We start from the raw sequence: 9,080 nt of genomic DNA, 5'->3' as shown, positions 1-9,080 counted from the left end.
CATAACAATAAAAAAATTTAAATAAAAGCATTTACCTCCTATCACAAACTGTGTGTAACACAAGCCTTTGTTCAATGAAGTACAGCTGTATAAACAGGGTACAGTAACTGGATCCTACTGCCTCACCTCTGTCACTTTTCAGAACAAGGAAAAACAAGAAAAAATATAAGATTTTTTTCCCACAGTTTATGCACCTTACTTGAAGTAAATCATTCTCAAAGTGGTTATACAACTGCATTTTATAGAAAACTGTTTCAATAGTTCTTTTGTAAACAAAATGAAAAATTAATAGTGCATTTATAAATATGTTCATTTCCCCTAATATTTGAATTTAATTATCTGTTCTAAGGAACAAAAACAAATATTAAAGAGGAAAAAATGGTTTTTTAAGAATAAACGTCTTTCTATCAAAGAACTAATGTAATTATAAGTTGTAGTCTGTAACAATTTTATTTTCCTACAAGAGAATTATGGATTATATAAGCATATGGTATGTTATTATGGTTTTTCAATGATATAGTTAGAAACATTTATGCTGTTTTCCTGTGTTAAAATAAAGATTTGTATAAATATATTTTACTAATACATTGACCAATCATTCAATTTGGCCAAAATTTAATGTAATATGTGTGTTTGTGCGTATGTTATATTTTTAAGTTTGTTAACTTCTTCTATTTTTTTAAATTAAAGTATGACTTATATACAGTGAAATCCATCCCTTTTTTGTACTTGGTAATATGAGTTTTTGCCAAACAAATACAGCTGTGTAATCGCAATCAAGGTACAGGAAATTTTTGACCAACCCCCAAAATTCCTCATTGCACTTTGTGGTCAGGGCAAGTAGACTCTAACATGGCTCCCTGATTAGATGATGAGATTCTGGACTTTGAACTGATAATGTAATGGGATGAAACTCTTGGGATCTTGGGAGAGGTGAGGGTATTTTGAAGTAGGAAAAAAATGAATCACTGGGATCCAGAGGATTGCCTATGGAAGGAGCTTCTAAGACGGCCCCCAATGATTCTGTGCCCTTGTAGGATGTTCATCTCTTATATAGTCCCTCCCCTTGATTTGGGGCTGGATTTAATAATTCCCTTCTAATGAATATAATTTTGGGCAAGGTAATGGGATATCACTTCTGACATTAGGTTATAAAAAGACAGAGGCTTATGTCTTGGGTGCTCTCTCTCATACTCTCAAATGCTCTGTCTGAGGAAAGTCAGCCACCATGTTGTGAACTGCCTTTTGGAAAAGCATATATGGCAAGGAATTAGGAGAGGCCTCAAGCTAACCAGTGAGGAACTAAGCACCTCAGCTCAAACTCCACAAGGAACTGAATCCTGCCAATAACCATGTAAGTGAATTTGGAAGCAGATCTACCCCCAGCTGATCCTTCATATAACACTGCAACGAGTAGGCAGCTTAACTGCTTAACTACAACCTCTTAAAAGATCTTGAGCCAGGAGCACTCAACTAAGCTGTGCCCAGATTCCAGACCCACAGAGACTGTGAGATAAGCCACTAATGTGTCAGAAAGAAGTAGTCAATCCCCCTTGGCCTCATTCTCCCAGTCTCTTACATCCACTGATTTGAATTCTTTCCGGTAGTTTTGCCCTTTTGAGAATGTCATATAAATGAATTACATAGTATTTAGCCTTTTGAGTCTGATTTCTTTCACTTAGCATAAGGCATTATAGATTTCTCCATTTTGCTGTATTTATCAGTAGTTTATTCCTTTTTCTTGCTGAGTAGTATTCCGTTTTTATGGTCACATCTCACTTTTTGTTTTGTTTTTATTCATTCAGTATTTGAAGAACAGTTTAGTTGCTTCCAGTTCGGGGAAATTACCAATAAAGAACCTATAAATATTCTCATACAGTTTTTCTCTTATCATAAGTTTCATTTCACTTGGGCAAATACCTAGGAGTGAGATTACTGAGCTGTATAGTATATTTACATTTACCTTGTAAAGAAACTGTCCAACCATTTTCCAAAGTGGCTGTGCCTGTTTGTACTACCACCAGGAGTGTATGAGAGTTACATCAGCTCCATATCTCTGGCAACACTTGGCATTATTAGTTTTATTTTTATTTCATTTATTTCATAGCATTCTAATAGCTATGTAATTGTATCACATTGAAGTTTTAATTTTCATCGACATATGGCTAATGACTATGGTTATCCTTCCATGTGGTTATTTGCCATCTGTTGCCATCTGTATATCTTCTTTGAACTCTCTATTCAAAATTGTGCCCATATTTTAGTTGAGTTGTTTTCTTATTATTGAGCTTTCAGAAATCTCAAATATTCTTCATACAAGTCCTTTATTAGCTATGTGATTTGCACACATTTTCTCTTATGCTATGGCTTGACTTCATTTTTTAACAGTATCTTATGAAGAACAAAAGTTTTAATTTTGATGAAACTCAATATAAATACTTGAGAGTTTTATAAAAGACATTTTTAGCATATATAACAAAGAACAGAGGTTACTTTGGAGAAAATTTTCAGCATGATGAGAAATTTGTGTCTAGAAGCTAACGGAGTCTATGTGTGTTATACATTTAAAATGTATCTAAATAAGTCTCTTGTCTAAATAAGTGTCTTGTCACCTATGGATGCAGAGAATAACCCTGTAGGTTAATCTGAGACATAAGCATAGGTCTATTAGAAATTTTCACAGGTAGAGGATAGCTATTTAATCTTCATTAGTGGACAGGCCAGAAGGTCTTGGGGCATCCTTGGGGGGTGATGATGTTGTCTTCACTTTCAATTTGGAAAGTCCTCAAGTTATGAAGGCAGAAATGTAACCAACATTTTGTAAAATGTTAGTGATGCTTGGCACCAATAAAGGGGTGATAGTAACACTTTATGCAACATTTAGCATATTGTGTTGATTGTGGAACATGAGAACTGCAAACAGTCTTGTGGAATTGCTTAGTTTAAATTTTTGATTTTATAAATAATAAAAATGAAATAGAAAGGGTGAAGGGAACAATTGTTTCATTAAAGAAGAGAAAGGATCCCCCCCCCTTTCAGCAATGATTTACTTAATATATTCACACCCATCTTGGATTTTTTTTTTTTTTCTCCTTCAGAAATGGTAGTAACTGGGTCCAAGTATTTTCTGGGCCTCAGATGATAATTTCCAATAAGTAAAGGACATTCAGGAGTTCAAAATGCACTCTTTTTTTTTTTTTTTAAAGATTTTATTTATTTATTTATTTGACACAGAGAGAGAAAGCACAAGTAGGCAGAGAGACAGGCAAAGAGAGAGGGAGAAGCAGGCTCTCCACTGAGCAGGGAGGCGGACGTGGGGCTCGATCCCAGGACCCAGGGATCATGACCTGAGACGAAGGCAGCCGCTTAACCGACTGAGCCACCCAGGCACCCCTCAAAATGCACTCTTAAAAGATGATGTTGGATAGGGACAATAGCCTATCCCCTTTAACAAGAAATCTAACACTATAAAACACTGACCTTTTCCATTTTTAAAATGAAAACAATTGTCATCTTGAATTTGAATATACAAGACATAAGTGAATCCTTTAAAAGTTTGATCTCTTCCCAATAAATAAACATGATTGATAAATGATTTCAAAAAATTTATTGAGCTAAGAAAATAGAAAGTTAAAAGCAGACTCAAGCTATTAAACTAAAGTCTAATGAAAATATAATAGCTAGTGAATAACAATGAACATGCCCTCAGTTACTTTCCTAGTCTCCACTCACTGAATTAATTACCAACATCATCAATTTTATGAACACAACTTCACACTCTTCCTATAGCAGCAAATGAAATTGTGATGATAAAATTGATGAAAATACCAATTCATTCAATGAGACTGATATTCTTTGTAGTATTTTATTCTAATCTGTCCTTTGCCCACTTAGTACCAAAACACAAATTATTAAGTATATCTAAAAATGTCAAATCAATGAGAATAAAAGTGACAAGTTGGCTGGACCTCCACATTTTTGTTCAACATGTTTTGCATATATCCAGATGTTCAGCATCACAGAAACTGTTCATATGTAGAACTGACCAAATTTTTCTCTTCTTATCTGAATGTTTGGCAACATTTAGATATTAAATAATTTCTTTAGAGAAGGTAACATGATGGCACTAAAACTCTCACAAACACTAAATAGTCACTTTAATCTTTCTAGGAATTGAAACGTTAATACTTCTTAAAAAATGTATATTCAAATGGAAGCTTTTAAATTCTATCATGTAGAGTTTTAGAATGAGAGTTCTCCATTTATATGTTTACATTCTTTTAAAATTTAAACCAAGCAAAAAAGAAGCAGATACAGCTTTTCAGTATGAAGTAAAAAAAAAAATCCATAAGAATTTACATTATTTTTCCAATCCAAACTTGTTTCTATACAATGCATAAGCAAAATATAATGTAATGCTTATTATTGAGTTATTTGAACAAAATGGTAAAATTATTTAAAATCATATTGATAAGTATGTTACCACCACCTACCACATTCACTTGCATATTTTACAAATAACAAATGTAATTTTAAAATTTTAGAATTTTGATACGTCCACATTTGTGTCAGTTGTATTCTTTTAAATCCTTTCGGGAAAGTCTAAGAATTAAGATTAAATTTAATAAGATTACATTTTAATTGTAGATTTTTAAAAATACTTATTTAGCACTAATCTATTAAATCTCTACTACGTACAAATATTTGTTTAGGTATTCTACTAGATAAAAGCACAAAATAGAAAAAAAAAAATCTTTCAAAGAACCTGAAACCAAATAGAAATTTTTAAAAAAGATATAGAAAGGATTGACTGGTCCAGGAAAGTCTTACACACCTTAAAATAAATATAATTCTGTGTAAATTGCACATGTTCTGCATCCCTTTGTAGTTGAAGTTTTACAAAACCTTTTTAAAGATTATACAGGGCTTTTGTAGAATGTAAGAAGACATTACCTTCCCTCTGTTTGAGTGACTGACCACTTTCTTATCTTCTTTTATTTTCTATTCTCAAAATGCCCCAGGAAATGAGATTTCACAGTATCTCATGCAATTCAACTTCTGATCATTGCCTACTCGACTCAATGGTCAGAATTGTCATAAAAGTCCCTCCCTGTTTTTACTCAAAGATGAGCTTGAGTGATAATAGTTATAATACAAATACAAATAGTATTAACAGCAATGATTATAAGCACATAAAAGTGCTTAGCATGTACCAGGCAAAATTTAAACACTTCGCATATACTAATTCATATGTTACAGCTACACTAGAAGATAGATAGGTAATTGTATGGTTTCCACTTTATAGATGAGGAAATGAAGACACAATGCGATGTAATAATTTGCCTAAGGTAAGTAATGATTGCTATTCTTATTAATTAATTATTTTTGTTATTAGTTGCAGAAACTATATTTTCTACCCCCACCGCCCCTCGGGATGAGGTAAAGAGCAGCTGTGCTTCCTCCACTCTCTCTGTTCCCCTTCAACTGCAAACAATATACAGAATATTCAGTAGAGGATGTTGGTACCCTGGGCTCTGTATGCAAAGACAAAGGGAAGATGGGAGGATCTTGGATGTCTGAATGATGGCATGGAGTAGGGTGCCCCCACTCACCCATATTTAACAAAGATGGGAGTGAGAAACAAATCTTTATTGCATTAAGTCACTGGAATTTGTTATAACTCAGTGAACTAACTCCACTACACCCTCACTAGTAACTTTTGCTCTCAATACAAATGAATGTGATGTGGTCATCACCAATGCCATTGACCTTACTACAAAGCTATGTTCTCCAGTACTCAGTTCTTCCTACAGACTCACTTCTATAGGGAAAGCATTTCATAGTATACTGAGCAAACTGGTACCTATGTTTCTAAATGCAACCTCCAACTAGCATAGCTCAACATAATATATTTGATTATCGCTAAACTTCCAAAATGACTGCTTAAAACAGATGGTTATAGGAAATCCAGAACATATTGTGTGGCTTTTTCCTCTCTTTCCTCTGCCACCTGGAGTCATCCCTAACTTCATTCTGATGACTTGACGGTCCATTCTATTACAAGGTTATATGCAAGGTTGTCCGAAAGTAATGCTATAAATAAAACAGTTTGATTTCAATGTACCCTTTTCTTTCTCTAAGCTGCATCATTCTCCATTTATATTCCTCTACTCCTTGTCGGTTTGTGTGTAGATATTGGTCAAGACTAAGTAACCACCTAGATTTCTTTCAATTCAAATTTATATTTCCCTGGCCCTAGGCCATGGACTGAGTAATCTGTTACAGAATCCTGATTTATATCACTGCTGATGCATGAAAAGAGCTCTTCCTCACTCAGTAGAAAACATATCATTGAACTAACATAACCTTAAGTGGCATGCATACTGAAATTTCCAGAAATGTTAAGAGGCCAATGAAGAGATATTTTTGGTTAAGAGAGATTCCTGTACCTTCCAACCTATGTGGAAAATTAGCCATGTTCATAAGGAAACTATCCCTATCTGAAAAAGTTGGCAGAATTAGGTAAAAATCCTTTGAAATAAAAGTTAACAGTATTACATTTCAAAATAATTACAAATTGGACAATGTTTATGTCTCATGAAAAATTACTTATCTATTGAATAAAACCAAATTCTAATGCCCGAGGGTCCTGGTTGTCAGCAGCCACTTTAATGTCATGACTTGGGTTTTGGTGAAGTTAGTGACTTTAATATGAGATTCTTAAAATTTATTCAGATTCTAAGAAAGGCACACACTTTCATAGATTAAAAGCAAGAAATTTTCCAGAGTATTTAATGACACATACTTGGCATTCATAATACCCCAACTAGCACAATCAGGGGGCAGAAATCATGGGAGAAGAGCTCTCTTTATATCAATAGAGTTAGCTAGGATTGGCAAGCTCTCTGTGACACTTCCATGCAGCATGCTTGCCTGTGGTGAGACACAATGAACTTCGGCTGTATTATGTTTGGAACAATTATTTATATAATTTGTCTCTACAAGTCACAGAATCTAAGAACAAATGACCTCCAAAGTTTAAGAAGAGAGCAACATAAGGAAGTGAATAGGAAAGCAAAGCAACCAGGGGTTGTCAGGAAAAGACAGGAAACCAGGAAAAATGGCATGAAACCACTAGTTAGAATGTGGTTGCAATCTGTTTTCATTCTCTCTCTGATAAACCCCATGAGTAAATGTAAATTACTTTTCAACAACAAAAACCAACCAGTATCTGCTCACCAATAATAAGAGCTTTCTATTTGTCTTACTATTCACCTTTATGTTTTCAAACTAATTTTTACTGTGTCATAGCAAATGAGTACGGTTTTTATTTTAGAAAATTTTCAGTACCACTGGATACACAGGAAATACTATGGTGTCCAATGAAGGTGAACTGGATTGAATCCAAACTCGTCCCAACTGGAACGAGTCAGTTTATCCTTTGTGAATGATGCCATTCTGACATAGATTAGCACTGGCACTGGTTTTTGAGGACACAATCTATACCTGACAGATTTCCTTTTGTATATTGGAACTGCTGTTCCTCACTCTGTTATTACCACTTGTTGACACATCTTGGAACTAAATGTTGTTACTCTGATGAGTTATTTTGCCCTTTCCTCTGTCCCCTTCAAAGTACTCCTTAAATCTGAATGTATGTCTGATTTAAAAGGGAGTATGCCAAGGACTACCTTGTCCCACTGATACTGGAGAAAGAGGTTCATGTAGTATTCTTAGACCTTTGGGCATTGAATGATGGGAGTGGTTATGTGGGAGCATATCCCCTACTATTCTAATGGGGTAACCTCATAGTCTACCTCTTAGATTCCCCAATCATAACCCCCTTGCTACATGATTTTCAAACCCAAATGCTATTTCTTAACTGAATTCATTGTTTTCTGCCCATAACTCTTGTTTCTGAACTTGTAATATGACTTTTGTACCTTTGATCATTCCTTTTTCCTCCCTGCCATCACCAATGAGATTCCACTTTGGACTTCCCGTCAATCTACTGTGTCACCTGCTCCCTTTCTCTCAGAATCCCTGCCTGCTTTCCTAGTCTGAGGCCTCAGTGCCTCAGTACAATCAGGAAATAGTCACTGTGTGACATCTGTGTATAAGATATGCTATCCTTAGATTACTCACAATCTTGTGTAAGGGTCAGCATTAATTTATGGACCAAATCCAGCCCACAACCTTCTTTGTACAGCCAACAAACTAAGAGTGGTTTTTACATATTTGAAATGATTAAAGTAAAATCAGAAGAGTAACAGTTTGTGACACAGGATTATTACATGAAAAAATATTTAGCTCCCCCTTTTTCTTGTGTACCCTCCATTCTCTGGGCTTGAACACCCTCAGCACTTTCAGGGTCCCCTATCTTTCCAGGACCTGTCAAAATATTCTTCGTCTCTCAAGGACCACTGCCTATGTCCTTTTCTCGCCCTCCCGGCCACAATTATTATACAATCTTTATTATTCCTAGGCCTCTAACATCACAAATACTCTACTATTTTGCATCCTCTTCTATTTTGTAGGCTTCTTAATGAGAGAGATTAATTTGTCCATCTTCGTATTTTCTGCAGCCCCTCATTGTGTCTTTGCATAGTAGACACCAATATATTTTTTTGATTAAACCCATGTTTATAAAAAATTGGCTCATTTGAATAATCACTAGACAAGTCACACTACTGTATTTGCTAAATATGTGTATTTTCATTAGTAAAATCAATACTTTTTAAAATTTCCCTTTCCCTTTACACTGATTCCTTCTCCCTAATTTCAATCATAACAAAACTTTCCACTTTGTAAAACATGATCCCTTGACCTTCCATTTCTTTAATTTGTTTTTACCTCAAACATCTTAAAAGAGCAGTTTATTTACTTCCTTACCTCCCATTTGTTCGTAAGCTCATTCTTAATATCACTTAATTCTCTCCAAAATCCTTATTGGCCTCTTTCTTGTCAAAACTAGACTTCTTTTAGGTGTCATTCTATTTGAACTTTCTGAAACATTTGATCACTGCATCTATCTTGAAAACCTCTTCCTTTGGCTTTCCTTTCCCCTTGTTTCCTGTTCT

Source organism: Phoca vitulina, unplaced genomic scaffold (assembly GCF_004348235.1).
Source record: "Phoca vitulina isolate PV1807 unplaced genomic scaffold, GSC_HSeal_1.0 scaffold4, whole genome shotgun sequence".
Lineage (NCBI taxonomy): Eukaryota > Metazoa > Chordata > Mammalia > Carnivora > Phocidae > Phoca > Phoca vitulina.
Note: the sequence above shows the minus strand (reverse complement) of the source record.